General features: G+C 40.6%; 1 protein-coding gene across 2 annotated transcripts in view; it reads right to left on the bottom strand.

Annotated features, from left to right (window-relative positions):
- GRB2 (growth factor receptor bound protein 2) overlaps positions 1-20458 on the bottom strand; it is a 68680-nt gene that overhangs the window by 38690 nt on the left and 9532 nt on the right. The window lies entirely within an intron of this gene.

Consider the following 20458-nt stretch of genomic DNA (forward strand, 5'->3'; position numbering starts at 1 on the left):
TTGAAGACAGTTATATCCCACCTCAGTCTTCTCTCCTCCAGACTAGTTAGTTACTGATTACAAAGAGAATTACAAGTTGTAGTGTGGACAGAGCTCAGGAATGAAATTCATGAAACACTTTTCCTTTCGGTAGCCAGAGTCCTCCTGAAGTAGGACAAGTTCATGCATATTACTAACACAGCTCCTTCTCAGTGTGACATAAGAACTCAGCTTTCCAGTGTGTGCTTGTGTGTAATCCATTTAAGACATATTGAAAGTACATGTGCCAGTGAGGAACCTCAGTTATATGTATCAGATCAGAGCTTCTTGTTTTCTTTCCGTTCTGTAAGGTAACTGTTCATAGGAGTTGCCTAAAACAGAAATAGATGGGGCATGGGATGCATATTCTATGAAATGTATAAGTGGCTACAACCAGAAAGAAGTTAGAAAGTTAACTGTACACTACCTAAATTAGTATCAGTGGCTTTTCTGCCAAGTTACACTGCATGAGGGAGCAACAAAGGGAATAAAGAAGTGTTCCAATGGGGAAATATTTTTAAAGGACTCAGATGGCATGTTGCTATATTCTTGTGCCAGGGCTTTAACAGATGGGTGGAGCTACAAAGCAGCAAGCCAGTTAGTCACACTTATTTACAGGATTATGCTGGGGACACAGTAACAGTTTGAAGTTCAATGAAAGTTCACATACAGTCCATTCTTCCACACATCTCAAGCCATCGCTAGAGGGTATCATAAGAGCTACACAGCATGTGCTTCATTTTACTTAGCACATTCAGCCATTTTCACTGGCAACATTCTGCTAACAGAACAAGACCCAGCATGAGGAATACAGACTCTAATGTAATTCTTTACCTCCCAATTCTTAAGTTCCAAAACACACTCCAGGAAGAATTCTTAAGTGTTGGAAAATGTCAGCAAAGTCAAGGACTAAGACCAAGAAAGGGCACAATTAAGGATGCTAGTCAGAAGCCAGGCCTCTATGTATTTTGCAGCTAAAGAACTTACTGCAAAAATCTACCTACAGAACTGTGCTCCAGAATCTAAATCTTTGGCATAAGAAATGTTTTTAGCCCTTATGACTTCAAAGAAAAGCTTGAAAACACAAACTGAGCATACGGTGATGAAGCAGTTATCTTCCTGAGTCTGCAGAAAGCCTGAAACACAAAACTCTGAGATATGAACTGCTCATTTCATCTCGATGAGATTCTTAACTCTCAACCTAAAGAGGACAATTTAATTTCAATATTGGTAATAAAAATCAAGTCAATTTATTTATTCTTCTGATGGTTTAGGGTATCTATGTAGAGTGTTTGAATGGTTTGATATTGGTGACTACCTGTATCCTACTCTCTAGAGCTTAATTAAACATATGCACAGAGGGCTGGGGTGTGAATTCAGCTTTATGTACAGATGAGACTGCCTCACACGCTTCCCCAATTGCCACAATCTCCAGCTTTCCTCCCCACATGGCTTCCATGATGCAGTTGTGTTGTCGATTCAGATACGCTAAAGGCATTTGTGAGTGGGAGTACAGCATAAATAAATTGTAAAGATCAAAAACAAACATGGTTACTGTAGTATTCATTTTTAAATATTTCATAAGAAAGTTTCCATTTTAAATTTAAAATGAAGCTGTGACAGAAGTTTCTAGTTTGCTACAAGAATGTGCTGGAAAACCCTGAGATCTTGCAGCAGAATTTAAGTCTAGCTTGCTATAAAGTATATAGGGCCTCAGAAGTAGGGAATCGATCTAATCTATATAAAATAATTATACAGGCAGCAGAACACATACATGTAAAATTGTAAGAAAATCACTCCTTTTTCAAGCACATCACTGGGACTGTGATTCCATTCCTGCTGGAGAACCAATAGTGTGTACTGCAAAGCAGACATGCTTCTGTGCATACAAAAGAAAAACATGGGGTAACAGCCACCTCACTATGAACAGCAAAAACTCCACAGCTTCCAAGCAAACACAGGAGGACCCAACCTGTAAAGCATGCACATTTCTCTGCAGCCAAGAAAACAATACACTTGGATCTGGATTTTCGACCGAGGCCGGAGGAGCGGGAGAAGGAGGGATGGCACAACCACAAAAAAGAAACTGGATGTCCAACAAGGATACTTAAGATTTTAGATTATTCCCTTTAAAACAAAGAAAGTTATGACAGCTAACTGGCCTAAACACACTTCAGGGAAGAAACCAGTAATGATTTTAAAGGTGCCACGGGAGGAGGAAAGGAAGGACTTTTGACCTCAGGGAATGAGAGGCTTCTTGTGCTGCTACCCTCCCACTCCATCATATAAACCAGGCCTAAATCTCTGAAGTTAGGTCAGCATAAGCCACCTTGCATCAACCTACTGATGCACATGTCTACACTCAAGTTTCTCTCCCCCGACATAAGTGTCCTGTTACGGCAACGCAGTAAAACCACCTCCCCAAACCGTGATGAACATGGTCGACCTACAGAGGTCGACACAGTGCAAATTTAAATACTGCATGACCTATGTCAACAGTAAAGCTATGTCTACAGTACAAACTTCGGTTAACAAAGTGAGTATCACTGGTGCATGTGCACACTTGGCTGCTTGTGTCAGTGGTGTGTGTACACACCAGTAGTGCTTATGTTAACGCAAAGGGCAGTGCACCATGGGTAAATATCCCAGTGTGCGTCATGTTGCCACCTGGGAAATTTTTGTAACATGCCGTGGGATAGAAATAACTCACTCCGGGATCTCTAGGAACTAGGGTTCAAGTTCCCAACATGCAACTTTCTCCATCCTACAAGGACATCCATATCCCAACACTTTTTTTTTTTAAATCTCACAAACCCACGAGGCAACGTTCAGAGTCTACCATCTCTTACAGAAGCATAGAACCACATAGCTCCACACTATTCTAATGAATGTTGCAAATATAGGAGACACAAATTCTCCAGTATTATCAGAGCTGCAGGAAGAATCAGAACAATGGGGGACATAAGGATTTCTTTGGAGGACACATTGTTAAGGGACATTGCGAAAAACTATTCAGGGTTGTTGGTGACATTCACAGAGCAGCTTCAGATGAAGCACTGCTTCTGGGCCCGAGAAATGAGTATCACCAACGGGTCTGCATTGCAATGAGACTACATTGCAATGGAGCGCCAAACAGTAGTTGCAGAACTTTCGAATATGAAAGGCCACATTCCTGGATCTGTGTGCAGAGCTCACCCCAGCCCTCCAGTTCATGGACATCAGAATAAGAGCTTTGTTGAGAACGGAAAAACAAATGGCACTCGCACACTGGAAACTTGCAATGCTGAATTGCTACCAGTCAATGGAAAATCATTTTGAAGTTGGAAAACTCAAAGTGGGGACCACTGTCATGTAAGTGCATACGGCGAGTTGTGTCCTGTTATGCAGGAACGCGACACTTGGCAATGGTCAGGACATAATGAATGGATTTGCAGCAATAGGGTTCCTTAACTGCAGTGGGCAACAAATGTCAAGCACATACCTATTTTGGTACCAGGCCACCTTGCTATAGAATACGTAATCAGAAAGGGCTATTTTTCTATGGTTGTGCAAGCCTTGGAGGATCACTGGGAATGCTTCACTGATATTAGTGTGGGTTGGTCAGGAAAGGTGCCTGATGGTCAGAGCTTTAAGAACTCAGAACTGTTCAGAAAGCTGCAAGCAGCAACTTTCTTTCCTGACCAGCGGACTTCCACTGGCAATGTTGAAGAACTAACAGTGATCCTGTGGGACCCAGCCTGGTCCCTTGCTCATGAAGCCATACGCTAGCCAGCTTGATCACCCCAAGGAAACGACCAGCTCAGCAGATGCAGAATGACAGTTGAACTGCTTTGGCAGATGGAAGGGATGCTCGCAGTGTGTTTACTCACAAGACAGGATCGCAGTGAGAAAAATATCCCAATGGTTACGCAGAACACAAGAGGCAGATATAATGTAGGTAAGGCAAAGGGAGGAAAAAAGAGTTGCCTTTGGGGTAGAAGAGAAACAGCTGTCTGCTGAGTGTTAACAGCCAGACACAGGAGCCCAGTGTGGAGCTATGCAGACACAGAAGGCTATGAAAGAGCACTTTAGCAGTCAGCCACGTTAATGTGCGGTCTTTGTCTGTGCTCTGATCCTGAAGGTTTGTGGCTGTTAGTAATTTTGTAGTGCTTGGTGTACATTTATATAAGACAGTGTTATATGTAATGAACCTATGAATTATCCTGTTTTGCTGTACGTTTATAGCTATTACACTGGTTTCAGAGTAGCAGCTGTGTTAGTCTGTATTCGCAAAAAGAAAAGGAGGACTAGTGGCACCTTAGAGACTAACCAATTTATTTGAGCATAAGCTTTCGTGAGCTACAGCTGAATGCATCCAATGAAGTGAGCTGTAGCTCATAAAAGCTTATGCTCAAATAAATTGGTTAGTCTCTAAGGTGCCACTAGTACTCCTTTTCTTTTAATTATTACACTGTCTTACAGTGAAACTATGAATATGCAGTACTTGCTGTGTATTTACAAATGACTGGGTGTTTTCTTGAACCTATGAGCTCTGTACACTTACAAGTACTAGGTGGTTTGCATACTGCTATCCAATACGTCGGGTGAACTAAAAAGAATTTATTTTAAAAAAATATGATTTTATTGATGGACAAAAGCAGTAAACAAACCAATTTGCAAATAAAAAAGGAAAAAATACAATACAAACTTTTAACAAATTCACTGAACCGAACATTCAATTTAGAAGGACAGAACTGTTTGCAGCCTCTCTCAGTGCACAAATGCAGCCCACTTTGGCTACATATACACCAACCGTCTCTCTTGTAGGTCAGGGTATGTGAAGCTGTAGCTGTCCCTACTGTTCCTCGGTGTGCACTGATAATGATAGTTGTGACCCTTGAAGCCACGTGGATCATTGGGGGGTGTAGGGAGCTGCCAACATGGAGTTCTCCAGAGACTGCACAGGGTGGTGAGTCCATGGACCTATAGGTCAGTAAGAACCTGCAGCATTTCTGTTTGTTGCTAGAGAAGCCCCATTGTGTCCTGGTGCATCTCCCTTTCCTTTTCCTGATGGGACTCTTGGGTTTCTCTCCTTTTCTCCCATCATCTCTAGCCCTCTCCATGCTGTCTGCCACGTTGGCCTGCCAGGTCCTTTGTTTGTGGTCTGATGCATCAGTGCCTTGCAGGATCTACTTGAACATATTCTCCCTAGTATGCTCCCTTCTCTTTTGCATCAGGCTCAGGTGTTCTGTGGGTGTGGAGGGGGCATCCCTCAAGACCACAAGGTCAGCAGCTACACATAAAACAGACAGTTGTATCGTATTTACAGTTACAATGGAAAGTTAAAGTTTCAAAACTCCATTCCTTTAGTCCCAATTTTTTTTTTTTTTTTTTTTTTTTAAATAAGACCGGTTTATTGACACTTCAGCTGTGGAGTGCCTCTACCCAGCCCTAGTCATGGTGAGTATCACACACCAGAGGGTGCAGGGAGAAAAAAGGAGGGTATTAACATTTTCAGTTGAATGAAACAATTCAGTCCCTACTTCCACTGGTACAAGTATAGCACAACAATACAGAGTCCTGGCACTATGTTCCAGAGGTGGTGGTGATTTTAGCTGCTCTCACTCCTGAAGGTCACAAAAGGCACAGAGGACACAGCTGCAGCTGGCATTCCAAAGCCACCTGGGTCCATACGCCACTAGGCTGTTTACTACAATAGTGCCAGCCAAACTCATCATAGAGCGGCATGGGAAAGCGTCCCATCATAAAGGAAGAAATAAGGCGGCCATCTGTAGAAACTCTTGGGAGAGGATTGCAGAGTACCTCCATGAGAGTTTCATTGCAATCTCTCAGGAGGATACGAGGGGTATCCCTATGTAACCTCCCCCCATCCCAACTCAATCATACAGAGGAACAAAAAAACCAAAAAAAAACCGATAGCTACCTCCGTTTGTAGTATCACTACCTCTTCTTGTACATGTAACAATGAAAAAAGTAGATACCTGTATCTTCAGTAACTTGGGATGGCCCTGGTGCCATCTTTACATTTAAACATTGTAAAGGAAAACGTACGCACACACTTACTAGAGGTCCCCTCCCCTGTGTTGGGCTTGCCTGGTGGTATTGGCTAGACTGAGGCAGAGTCTCGAAGAAGTCCTAGCTCATGGCATAGCCAGGTACCCGCCCATGCCTCTCCCCTCTTCCTCATTGTTCACAGTACGGGTCTGCGTCTCTGGCTCCACTGAAGTATCCACAGTGGCCTGAAGGGTGCTGGTGGGCTCTCTGCCATGTGTGGCATGCAGCTCATCGTAAAAGATGTAGGTCTGCGGCTTTGTACCAGTTCAACTGTTGGCCTACCTGGCCTTGCAGTATGCTTGTCACAGCTCCTTCACTTTCTCGTATCACTGCTGCTGATCCCCTTCAGAGATGTCCACATTTCTATAACTGGTCCATATCTGTATCCATACAAACCCAGGACATCCAATACCTCCTCTCCACTCCAAGCAGGAGCATGTCTGCAGGAGGTAAGCGGCATGATTGGCTGGGCAGCTGCACACAACAAGAGAGAGCCACCAGGTGTGCTCACCAAACTGGTCAGTCAGGGAAAGGCATTTCAAAAATATGCAGGATATTTTGAGGGGGAAAGGGTGGCTGCCAGTCTCTGTGACACCTAAAGCAGTAGAGTTCACAATTGCGCCCAGAGTGATCACTGCTGGGCATTGGGGGACTGCTGCTGGAGGACTGTTACATGGAGGAGACATTATCCCATTACACAGTAATAACTCTGCCTATACAGCAGTACTCAGGTATGAGCTACCTCCAGTGTCAGAATAGTTTTCCCAGTCCCTGTCCTTACCAGGAAGCAGCGAGGGCTAGAATTTCCACATGTGAGCCAGGCTGATTTTTTTTTTTTTTAAAGTCACAATGGCAGAGGGTTACAGTAAAGGATCTTCTGAATTATGCAATGTGGGGAGAGGTGAGTCGGGCTGAAACTGGTGACACCTACATGCTAAAGCAGATGCCCCTGAAAGTTTCCACTAGGCTAAAGTTCCTCTTTCACTTCTAAGGGTAATAAATAGAACTGGATGTGAACAAATTCTCTATAAAGAAGAAAATGTTTACATGGAATTTTCTTACACCAAGTTAATATTAAAGCAGGCAATTAACATTCAGAGCATCCAACTGATGGAGCCTATAGCAATCATTACAGCTCACTGTTATGGGGGTTGGGGAAAGACAGAAAATAAAATACTTGTATTTAGGTCACTCACCATTAGAAATGGGTACAGAAGGATATGGCATATCATAGCATATTTTTAAATTAAGAAGAGCATTCTTTCCACAAAGAGACAGACAAGACTGACTGTCTATTCTGGTTTCACACATGTAGTTAATTATACTGTACCTCAACAATTAAAAATGAATTATTTTCAGTCTCACGTTATTGATAGTACCATAAACTTTTTAAAAAAAAAGTTATTTCTTCCTTGGTCCCTAAACTCACTGAAGTGTGTGGGCAAAATCAGAATGTCCTTACATGAACAATGCAGATACGTAGACACTAAATGCAGGAGAGCAGCAACAAGGCCCAGAACCTTAAGTCAGACAGCTAAGGAAACAAATTTTTAATGGAGAAAAAAAGATCAGGGCTAACTAAAACCCATCCCAAATTAACAGAACTGTTCCAGGTCAAGAACAAATTAAAACACAAGAATAGAACATTTTATAGCTGCAATGCAATAGCCTGGAAGGAATATCATAATGCAGGTCACTGACACCCCGAGGGCATAGTTTTTGATCACAGACTAATTTTAAGCTCCCAAATACCTGATAGGAGCACAGTATTTCCATTGTAAATCTCAGCAACGCTAAACTCTTCTCTACTGGCAGATTCCAATCAGGAGATCAATGGCCTGACCTGTGACCCTCTCTAGGCCTTGGGGAGAGGGCTTCCTAATTAATAGCCCCTGCACAAGAAAATAGAAGTTGTAGATCAAGTGTCACATGGATACTTTTACAAATCATTCTCCAAATCTGTGGTGGGGTTATTTTCACAAGATTGAACTCTCAAAATTCCAACAAGCACAAATTCATGCCACTAACTCACTAACGTAGGGATCTGGCCATAGAGACATTAGAGGTTGATATGACACAACAGGATGCCAGCTGATCCCAGGTCGTTTATAGCAATATTGCTAATATGCAGCCATAAACCTCCTTGGAAATATAGCTATCCAATTAAGCTGAGTTTCAAACAGCTGTTTGGAAGCTGAGCTCTTCAGCCAAGGTTATAAAAGGAAGAAGAGCAGTCCTTCACCTCAGACCTCCATTTAATCAAAGTGATTAAACAGAACGAAGAGTCAAGCCCTAAGCAGAGGGCAGATTATTCCCCTAATTAGTGAGACAACCCAGAGTGGTTTCCAGCAAGTTTCAACCATCTAGGTTTCATGTGGGTTATTTGGCTATGGATCCCCTCAGATTCCTAGGCTACTCACCTCTACAAATGCACTAGTTAAAAATAATGTAGCAACAGCCATTATTATAAACAAAATGTGAAGAGCTCTTTTTTACTCTTCATCATGAAAACTGCATATAAATTCATTTCACCATAGGTTGCACATTCAGGGGTAAACTGTTCCTAGAGTGACCTACAAAACTGGACAGTATGTTAAAGAGCAAAAAGATTAGAATTCATTTCTTCAGTGCTACCAGACAAAAAATCTGTAGTAGTTATTATACTGAAGACTTTCGGCGCTGTAGATTAATATGTGCAACCTCTTTCGTTTAAGGCCTTTCAGCTTTGAGAGAAGGAAAGATAATTCAACTACTCTCAATACAGAGAACAAGTCGAATCATGTAAGTGTTAATGTCCCTTAACTTTGCAGGATGTCTTATTACTATTTATAATGTAAATAGCATCACAGTTGTGTATGGTGCTGTACAGTGATTGGAAACATGATCCCAACACAAAAAAGAAAGGTTTTGCATGACAGTGCAAGAATGGAGGATAGCAAAGGGGAGAGAAGGAAGTAAAGTTATGGCGTTGCTGGTTCCTTTTTTTAATATTACTTTTATTGTAATGGATTGAGTGAAGGCAACTGCTGGAAAGATTATAGAAAAGAGTGGGCTCTGAGGAAATGTCCACTCCAGGACACAAAATGTGGTGAGTTTGTGAGAGGCATGCTTGGCAGTGTTCAAAATTTTTCAAACAAAATTTGGAATGTAACATAACTGAAGAGATTGGATGGCTCAAAGGATCAGTAGACAGTGCATTTCCCTTCTGGATCTCTGGTATAAATAAAGCCCAGGTCAGGAATGATCAAACCTAATGACCTTTCTTGTTTTCTTGTGGGGGCCTACATGGAGAGAGTTGAAGGTCTCAGTCCAGTTCCTAGAAGACACAAAAATCTAATCGTTCCAAGCCTATTTATAATCTCTAAATGTTGGTAAATGTTGATTTCAACAAACACATGCAAACGGATGAAAAAAATATTTCCATCGATAAAAGAAATGTACAGATAGGAAAAGAAAAATGCTGATGGAGAAGAGTCCCATCTTAATAATGTATATATAATGTATATAATGAATGCTGCATAAAGCATGGATTTACAGCTCTGCTAAAACAGCCAGCTCTGGCATTAGCTGAGCTAGATCTGCAGTCAAATATGTGGCATTCATAAAGCTTAGCTTTTGGATTCTCAATGTCAGTCCTTAAATATTGTCGGACCCCTGCTCTCCCATAATTAAAAAAAATTTGAAAAAAGCTTAAACACAAACATTGACACCTGCGGAAATTATAAAAATAAAAACTGAATTCTGCCGAACCTAACTGTAAATCACAATTTGCATCCTTCTTGGCAGTCTCGGTAGGGAATAAAGACTGAATGGGCTGGGTGAGTAAGTTGTCCCCTCAAGCCTAGAAGTGGTCTTCTCCAGGACGAGGCTAAGGCATACTGGCTTTCTTTTGCCATGGGAGTAAAACTGTTTTGAAAAACAGTTTAGCATTGCATCAGACTGTTTAAACCCAGGTCAGCTGGTCAAAATAGAGAGGGCCACTGCATTTACACTGAATTTAAAAACAGTGATCACCTTAAACATTGTTTGTCCCCTGATCACTATGCCTGGCTAAATCATGTTCTGGCAAAACACAATTTTAGTACCACTAGAGTAGGGGCCTGAGTGGAGCAAAGAATGTGTAGCTGAAGGGGGCAAAGGGAAGCCTGCATTGGTGGTCTGTGCTGTACCTGTTCTGTGGCTGTAAGTTTCCAGCTCAGTGTGGCACTTTTCATAAGCACTAAATAAAAACACTATATTTAAAAGACAAAAGGAAAAGTTTCAGCTATGTAACATTTACACAGAGATGTTCAGGTACTCTGACCAAACAAGGAAAGTTGATACACATTTGATTTTTTGCAAGGTGACTATTTGGATGTCAGGTTATGGAAGGTATCCGTGAGTACTTAAAAATGAGTTTCAGCTATCAGGCCCCATTACCACTAGCACTTCCTTCCCATTTCCCTCTCTGTACTTCTCTGGCTTTTTCTTCCCTATCCATAGCTTTGGTATATGCTTGTCACTCTTTACCGTCCATCTGTTAGTCTTTCACAGAGTGCCGTCAGGATGTGCTTAGACAGTGGTTTCTCCGGCAGCACTATTAAGACCAGATGAAACCGACTGGAACTGCACAATACCAGTTCTGCATGGAAACAAAGGTACAATCCCACAAGTCATTTTGTGAGATTTTTCCAGAGAAGCTATGTGGTGGGAGGAAGAGGATATATAGGATTTCCACAATTCAATGACCAATTTTAACTCCTTTCTGATAAGTGAATTGATTTCCAGTATCAAGGCATATGTCTGGAATTTAACTACCTAGTTAATCAGATCTGAACAGCTATTTTTAGCATCTCTAATCAATAATTCTTTTACTCAATTAAACCATAATCCACAGGTAAACAGCAATAACTGAAAATCAGACTGAAGTTGTTGAAATGCCATTTTTGTATTTATCATGTCCAAGGAATAGAGCTCCCATAAGCATATCGTATCTGAAATCTGACTGTACAGAAGGATAATGGAAAAACCTACTCAACCTCAGCTAGAGTGGCATGGCTAGAATTTGGTGCTGATCATGCAAACCAAAGAGCAGACTAGCTCAGACCACAAGTCATCTGCATTAACCTAGCTGCTATTAGTGGAAGCTGCTGGGTCATACATAGCTCATGAAGTATTCCCCCTCTCCCCAAACCCCCAGGCATATTTAAACCTGTAATGTTTTGGTACAAGTTAAAGCAAGACATAGTTCAGAAAATGTAAATTCCAGAGAAAAATTATTTAAATCAGAGGGTTTTAGAGAGTAACAATATAATTATAGTTCATCTGAACTGAAAGAAATGCTTTCTGCTCTCTGCACAGAGCTCTAGCTGCTGCTGCTATATGAACACGCAGTTCACAAGGACACCGTGTGCATGCTGACCTGAATACAGAGAAGCAAACCAAATTCAGCAGGTACAAGCATATATTTTCCCTTCCATATTTTATTTATATAGGTTAGCACTGAACTTCAGGATTATTTATAAAATTATTGCTTGATAGTAGTCTGTTTTCTAGCCAGAGAGGGAGACCCTAAAACTTTGTACTTATTCCAGCTGTTGCCTTAACCTACTCCCCAAGTAGGTCTAAAGATGAACTGATTTGTTCTGCCTTTGAAATGGAAAGAAACATCTCTTGTTCACCAATGCAAATTTAGAGAAAAAATTTTTCATAATCTTCAATTAACATTCTTTTCTTTTTTCCTGAGTTTCTTTCACCATTTATGTTTTTAGGATAACTCAAGTAGGATTTTCATTGTGCTATTTATGTCTTAGAAACTATTCACCTAGTAAAAGGAATGCAAGCAGAGGAAAATTATGAACTCTGAAATTAAAATGCAAGTGTCAGATGTATCTACAAACTAAATCAGAGTATTACAGGCTAGCTTCCTGATTTAAGATTTTTTAAAGGCTTTATAATTCCAATCACATACAGTTTTGAAGACTGTCAGTACACTTCTTGTGCCCTATTGAAAGAGGTCAGTTGTACCTTTCCATATGTTTAGATTATATCCCATACAAAAATCAGTGGAAAGTTTCTTTCAAATAATTCACTGGAATTGTCTTATCTAGTTGGGCAGTTCCACCACCAACATAGTAACGAGGTCATGCTACATCAAGCATCAGTCTATTGAGCACCCACTTTCTTCTCCACTTAAGTCATAATCTTGCAAGATGTGACAAGACTGCTTCATGAAGGAACTCAGCACTTTGTGAAATCAAGCCATTAAACATGTAACAGGGCCTGCGACTGAAGCAGAAATGCTTAAATACAGCCTGACAAAAAGGCAGGTTGAAGCTTGGAATGCTATATTGGGATAGTCAGTACTCATTTTAAGTGGAATAGCAGCATTTAAAATAAAATGTGAAACTATTTCTTTCTTTACTCTCCAGATAAAAATCTTGAAAGTGCAACTTCCTTTCTCTTCTCTCCTTCCCCCTCCCCCCCCGGAAAAGTTCCTCTTCTCTCATTTTGATTCCCTCTTTCCCAAGTTTATAATGAAACTTCAAATGAACATGGCTTTATTTACTTCCTCATGTGCACACCACTCACTGATGTTAGCCCAACTTTGGCGATGACATTTAACCACTACTGCAGAGCCAGCAGAGGAAACTAAACAGCAAAAACGGTTGTGGGATAAAGCCGTAGATAAGAACCTGTGCACCACATCTAATGCAGTATCAGTTTGTTGATCTGTGAAGAAATGCAGAAGGCATGCAATTCACCCAGTCTTGTGTGCTGCTAAATCAACAGAACAAACTGAATATAAAATGTCAAGAGCCAGAAATCAGGTATCTTAATATAAAATCCCAGACAATTCACAAGAATTCTGAGCCCTATTAGACACCACAAGAGAGGATTACTACCTGAGATTTAATTTTACAGCTAAAAATAAATCTATCAGAGAAAACACAAATCTGGTTGCTGGGTCACTTTCTTATGGTGGGGGGGGGGGGAAAGGGGAGGGAGAGGGTGTGCCACAAACCATGACCAGTCTTTACTGGCTAGCAGCTGAACTGCCAGTTAGTAGAAATGCCACACATGGAGCCAATATGCAAATGTCCTGTCTGGATATCAGTCCACAGTTATATCAACATATTCAAACATTAGTGTGTCAATGAAGAGCTGGCTGTTCACACTCTGAAAAGGATTCTCTGTACAAAGTCTTTCCAAGCTCAGTTCACATTGGAATCCTGAGAAGCCTCCTTTGTTTGAGCTGTTATGGCTGCGACTGCTCTTCCTTTGACTAGGAGTGACTTCCTTACACCAGAACTGCTCTACACTGAAGGCGAGATTGTGGATAGCACTCAAGTAGCACCCGCTCATCTTGTCCTAGTCTCTTTTAGCACACCTCCTTTGATACTTCCAATAGATGACCTTATCCAAGTGCTGCACCAGTATCTAATATCCTGCACCTCTGCTGCATGCAGTACTGGACTAAAAAACACAGAAGATTTCACTCTACTCAATGAAAACTGCAAGAACTTCACATGAACTTAAGTCATTGAGATGAACATGACCACTAGGCTAGACTTCCACCTTCTAGTCTGATGCAATGCTTATAATAAGTCTCCAATCCCAGAGAGCAAATAAAGCAAAGATTATTACTGTTAGAGATAGAATGCAACTTTCAGCGATGAGCAGACACTGATGGTATAATGAAGATGCTACTCTGAAAAGCACTTGTCAGAAGTCAGACTCTTTTGCAAAGGCCTGTTTTGACAGGCCACTTACACCTACCACTCCGCTCAAAACCATCTTGATTTTCGTGAAAGTCAGAAAAATTGGAGAATTTATGCTTTTCTGGTTTTCATCACAATCAAGAGGGTTTTGAGCAGAGATATGGGTACATAGGGCCCTATCCCACACCCTCAGATGACTGCCTCACCCCTATATAGAGGGACTGCTTTTCTTCCACAGGCATCTGTGAGGTCACTGGCTCACCTCTTTATCGTGAGTGACCAAATGGTGATTTTACTTTTCATTGAAATTGATGCCTAGAACATTCCTTGAAATTTTGGATTTTCAGAAGTTATTGCATAACAAAAGGGAGAATTGCCACAGTGTAGAGTGCAGAACCTCTCTTGGCCAATGAATAAAATCACACAGATGCACCACCGTTTGTAGCAGCTTAACACGTATGTTGAATAAGGCATACCAGATAATCTGAAAGAGCCAAAAGCTGTTCTGTGAGTGCTTATTTTTGTACTGAAAGATCAATTTAAGAAGTTGAGATGACAAACAGCTATGGGACAGGTTGGGCCTTGTAGACAAGCCAGCAGACATAGCCAAATCTAGCAGGAGCCATATGGCTGATAGATTACAGTCCAGGAATGATTATCAGTATAAATTATAGCAGTGTACACAGTTCTGCATATTATGACGTTAAAAGCGGACTGTCACTAGTTTTCATCAGTAGGTCATCTGGCACCATCTAGCCAAAGAGATAACCGGCATCCTGAATCACACAGAGTTAAATCTACTGGGTACAGAGCAGACCAGAAGGGAATTACTCTGTTCTGCTTTCAATGACAGCCCTGGAAGGAGACCTCAGCTGGCTACCAAATAAAGAAACAAAGAAGCCATTTTCAAGGAGGAATGCATTTATTCCTCCTGCTCTGGATGCTGGTAAAGATTGCTTTACACCTTCAACCTGGAATATACCATACTTTAACTTCATTCTTGCTACGAAGGTTTCTGAGGGAAGCAACATTAAATGTCACCTCTTCCAAGACTGTCCCCAGCAAGATCATATATGCCAGTTTTTGTACGTTAGATTTTTTTGTAAAGTCACTCAAGTTTAAAAGGCCTCCTTTACTAATGCAAGTGGTCCTGTACAGGGCCAGAAACTTAAGAGTATGTTCACTAACTACTTTTTCTAATATGTGCCCTTATGGAGGGTTGTGGGGAAGAAAAGCAATTTAAAGGACTTGGCTAACGGGACATGTATCATAATCTCAAATTATCACCAGGTGTAGGTAACAATCTTTGGGAGGGCGGGGGGGGAGAGAAAACCTGGATTTGTGCTGGAAATGGCCCACCTTGATTATCATACACATTGTAAGGCGAGTGATCACTTTAGATAAGCTATTACCAGCAGGAGAGTGGGGTGGGGGGAGAGAAAACCTTCTGAAGTGATAAACACCCATTTTTTCATGATCTGTGTGTATAAAAACATCCTCACTGCATTTTCCACTTTTATGCATCCGATGAAGTGAGCTGTAGCTCACGAAAGCTTATGCTCAAATAAATTGGTTAGTCTCTAAGGTGCCACAAGTACTCCTTTTCTTTTTGTGAATACAAACTAACACGGCTGCTACTCTGAAACCAATCTTTGGAAAGAAGTCCATATGAAAAATAACTATTTAGTATTCAAGGCAGTACAAGACATCAGGTTAACTTTAAAATATTGATCTACAAGTCTATTACAAACAAAAACATTCTATGTCTTCAGAAGATATTTCTTCAAATGCCAACATCTCAAAACCCACCCTTCCCGAACCCCCCCCCCCCCCCGCACATTACTACAGTTCTCAGTTGAACATCTTTACAGTTTTCAGTGGCTTGCTGACAGCTTTTCTTCCTCACATCAGACCACAATATTGGCCTATTTGGTCTCTCTACTTGAAAGACAGCAGCTTGAAGATGTTTAAGTCAAACCCCAATTTTCTCCCACAACAATCAAGCAACATACCTCAAGTACACCTACACAATGGACTTTCACACACTTAATGCAGACATCAGTTGTATCTGATTCACTCCAAACCCCACTGCTTGAAGCTAATGTCTTGTTTCTGCTTGCCAGTACAAACATCATTACATAAAGGAAAACACAGGTGAGGTCACTGAAGGTGTGGGAGAAGGAAGTATAGACAGAAGACCTGCCACCCTTGCTCATCTCACCCCTCCTGTACACAAACATGTTACTCTGTAGTCAGGCCCAAAAATGGTTTTCATGCAGGAACTGAAAATGCAGTCTCAGCACTACTATTTGGAAACACTCAATCCTGTTGAGGTCTGAAGGGAAAGAGAATGAATCGCGCACGCCGGGGGGGGGGGAAGGGAGGAAATCACATGAAGAGCAGGCAATTGTGGAGCCCAAATGACGAACTGATCTCACTGTTCAGAATAGGAAGAAGCCTTGATAACTCAGTTAAAATAACCCAAGTCTCAACACTGCAGAAATAAGAAAACACTAACTGTAGTTAAGTTGATTTAGGTGCAACAAAGAAGTTACTGAAAAATGTAATCGCCCATTAAGGACTTGAGAAAAACAGCAAAGTGCAACTCAAAAGTAGAGGACTCTTACATTGCATTGCATACTTTTAAAATTCTTGCAATAAGCTGCCCCTGAACTATACTGACATCTACAGGGAACAGAACGCTGATCTTCTGAAGGATCTCCAGACTTGTTAACCTCCCAGGCATGCCACAAAGCCCATCTTTTTTTGGGGTGGGGGGTGGATGTTCTTTCTGGATTCAGGAGAGGAAATGGATCAGGATGGTTAGGGCTTTTGTATTATTTTATGTGTTTTTAATATATGGAATAGACAGAGTATAGGATTGGTGCCTATGGATATTTTTATATGTTTGAAATAAAACACAATTATTGCAGTAGCTGTATATTTTAAACAGGGTGGGGGGAAGAAAAGAGCCTAGCTTTGGCTAATGGAATCTTTGGACAATTTCTTCTCCTCTCCCCACCCCACTGCCAAACCAAAAGCAAGTATCAGCACACTTTAGGTCTGGATACTTGCCAGCTGGCACACAGGCCAACAAAACTAGAAGCCACCAGAAATAAATTCCTGAGAAACTGTAATGTAAGACCTAGACTCAATGAACGTAGGCACAGATTGAGAGTAACTGGTCCTAACGGCACCAGACAGCATGTGAAGAGAAAGTAGAGAGTCTAAATGCATCATGATGCACATCCAGACACAAAAGCATAAAATGGCCAGATGAGTACATTTAAAACCGGGACCCTCTTGTATCTGAATGTGGGCTTTTTTGGGGGGGGGGGGGGGGCAGGGGAACAGACATGAACCTTCCAGTTTTCTTCACTTTTTTCAGAGAATGCCATTTACCAACACCCTTTTTCATATTGCAGTATCCAGAATGTGGACAGAAAGATGGTCTTGCATACACACACAGTGAATGACTGAGAAGCAAATAATAGGGGACACTGTGTGGAAATAGCACCCCTTCCTTTTTCTGGGGGCAGACTGAATGAATTCCAAGCTCCGCTTGCCCAAAGGTCAAGTCTAAAGATAGACGTCAACTTGAATCTCCTGCACAGTAATACCATGCACTGCTACAGAATCATCTGACAAAAAGAGTTACAAAATCATACAAGCTTTTTATCACAGTGCCCACAAAGGAAAAGGCCAAGCACTTTTCCTCTTCACTCAGCTGTTTTACAGAGTTGCAAGTCAAAATTCAATTATCTTCACTCACTTTTGGAGCATAGCCACAAGATTACTAACAAGCAGCTTAATGACTACAGTTCAAATGCTATTCAATCAAGTCCAGAATATGTGGGTATACTGCAATAATGGTACCATGACATCATAGGCAAGTTATCTGCTGAAATCAGATGAAGTTAGACAATTGCAGCTTTCTCTTCCCTCCTCAGAGACAGCATCATGAAAGTACAAGCAGCGGTAAGCATTTTAGATTTAGCTTCATTCCTTAACATGGTACAAACAGTTTCTAACAGTTCTCTGTACAGCATTCTAAGTCACACATGCCATCAGAGGGCGATGTTCACCACTGTTTCAAAGTAGGTATCTAATTATAGCAAGTCATGAAAAGATGTAAGAAAGGGGGTATGTATTTGCTTGCAGGATATGTAATTTTTCTCAACAACCTAAATTTTGTACAGCAGAGAACCGTGAAGAGTGAGAAATACCTTCTTCTGGGAGTGCATTAGATTTGCACCCTGTATTACTGTTTATTCCCCTTTGAAGGTCTTACTCATTTATATGCACTTAAGATTGACCTGGTTTCAGGATAGATAGCTACTAGGCATGACAATGGGGAAAGGGAGAGTTCAGCCAGGATCTGGTGAGATTATCAGAGATCTCTCAATCAAGAGAGAAAAGGAATACTTGTGGCACCTTAGAGACTAACAAATTTATCTGAGCATAAGCTTTCGTGAGCTACAGCTCACTTCATCGGATGCATTCAAGAGAGACGTGCTAACGGATTTAGTGTGCTTAGCACAACCTACTTCCACAGCCCAAATGTACTAGTCACTCTGAACGTCCTCACTCCAGATGTGCCACAAACACTGTTCTGAGTGAAGTGACTTGTACAATCTCACACTGCTGCTGAAAGTTTTTTGTTCTGAACACCGGAACTGCCCTCACTGTGGTGCATTGAGGTGTCTATCGTCAGAAGAACTGATTGGAAGCCAGGGCTCTTGGGTTCTATTCCTGGATTTGTGTGCAACATGAGCAAGTCAACTTCTCTGGGCCTCAGTTTACTCTCTGTGAATGAAAATAATTTTCAACCCCATACAAAAGCACTGTAAGGCTAAATTTATTATAATAGTACTGAGTATTGTTCATGTCACATACATTCAAGTGTTGTACAAAGAAATGAACTTAAGACTAGGAAACTACAGGCAAACATTTCCTTAAAGTTATAGTCAATATCACCTTTCCAGAAACAGAATCATTAAGGTTACATCAGAAGATAAAAGGTATCTGAGCTGGAACCAGAGATACAGTTTGAGGGTTGCAAGGACTCTCTCAATGTCAGCCTTGCTTAGGCTAGAAAAATTAGTACCCATATGCAGCTCGGCTGTTGCCAGAATATGTGGTAGCAAGAGTGTACATATTTTTGCCACAATCTGACAAAAATAATAATCATGAGATGGCAGTAAGAGTGCCTGAGCCCTGTATACGTTAGTATAGTACTTAGTACCAATAGCAGCAGCTGTAATACAGGTACTAATTTTTCTAGTTTAGACAAAACAAAAAATCTCTACAAATATCCTGCTTTATCTCTACACTATGGTGCTGTTACAGAAGGAAGCACCTTTTGAACATGTGATAGTTCTCTCTATGCCAGCCATTTTCTCATACCCTTAACTAAACCCAAACATCTAGACAGGACCAGATTAAAATAACCAAAAGTACATTTCAAACTAAAAAAATATTTAAGTACAGTACATGTGCCCTTCAGTTTTCCTTCCTGGTCAGCATTTTCTATGAGTTTTACAGATGTTTCTACAATTTTTAACCTGAATTGTGCTGTTTCAAATATAGCATACAAAGCCAAGGCAAGATACTAAACACAAACCAACAGACTATAGCTCAGGTTAGCAAATTTAAAAATTAGGGTCAGTGTAAACATTTAAAAATCTGATGCTTACGCTTCCACAGCAGATCTAAAATTGATCTAAAAAGGTTAAAGCTGACACTATTCTGAGCACACAGTTGCAGCAACAATGGATGCAGCTATTGCAGTAACTCACGTAGATAATATAATTAAGGTATATAAATCCTAAAGCAATTTGTGGGTAAGAGACATGTGAATGTGCAGGAGCAGATTTATTCATTTTAAAAGTCAAAGCCATTTTGGTTTACATAACTACAAGAGAACCACCCCAAAATGGATTTTTTGTAACCACCATACATTTAATTGAATTGATTGGCCTCCCACCTAAAATATGTAAGAAACTAGTTTTCTAAGACACTGTAAACTAAATTTCAATCCATTTTATCTAATACACTCGAGAAATCATGGTTTATGATAAAAATACAAAGGTGACTGCACAATCCATGCATTTCTTGCATGTCTGTCAATGAAGTAGTCAAATTCCAGTTTTGCAAAAGAATCACACTAAATTCTGCCACTTCACCACTCCTTGAATAAGCTGCTATTTCTTAGGTCCCAGCTCAGAAAAAATGAAACATGTTTGTAACTTTATGCAGGTAAACAGTTCCAGTGAAGAATATTCACATGCACAAAGTTACTTATGTGCCTAAATCTTTGTGGGATTGAGGCTTTAATGAGTGTGTTTTTTAATTATCAACCTTCTACCTGAGGTCATTTTGGAGAGTAAAGATCTGGACTTAAACTTTTTAAAGCTAAACTGCTAAAGGCTCAATTGCTTGGAAGAAAAAAAAGATCTCTCTCGTTTTATATTGATAACAAACATGTATAAATTAACTACAGAAAAAATAACTTATGTGAATACAACACTAGACTTTTTTTTCTTATTTTGAAGGCTGTGTAGTTTAGAATCTTTATAAAAACCATGCACTATAATCGGTTACAAAAAAAAAATCACATTCTCTGTTTTTGTTGGATGCATTGTTTGTTATTTTTGGATCCTTTTTCAGTTTTAGGCATATAAATA

This window comes from Lepidochelys kempii, chromosome 14 (assembly GCF_965140265.1).
Source record: "Lepidochelys kempii isolate rLepKem1 chromosome 14, rLepKem1.hap2, whole genome shotgun sequence".
NCBI classification, from domain to species: Eukaryota; Metazoa; Chordata; order Testudines; family Cheloniidae; genus Lepidochelys; species Lepidochelys kempii.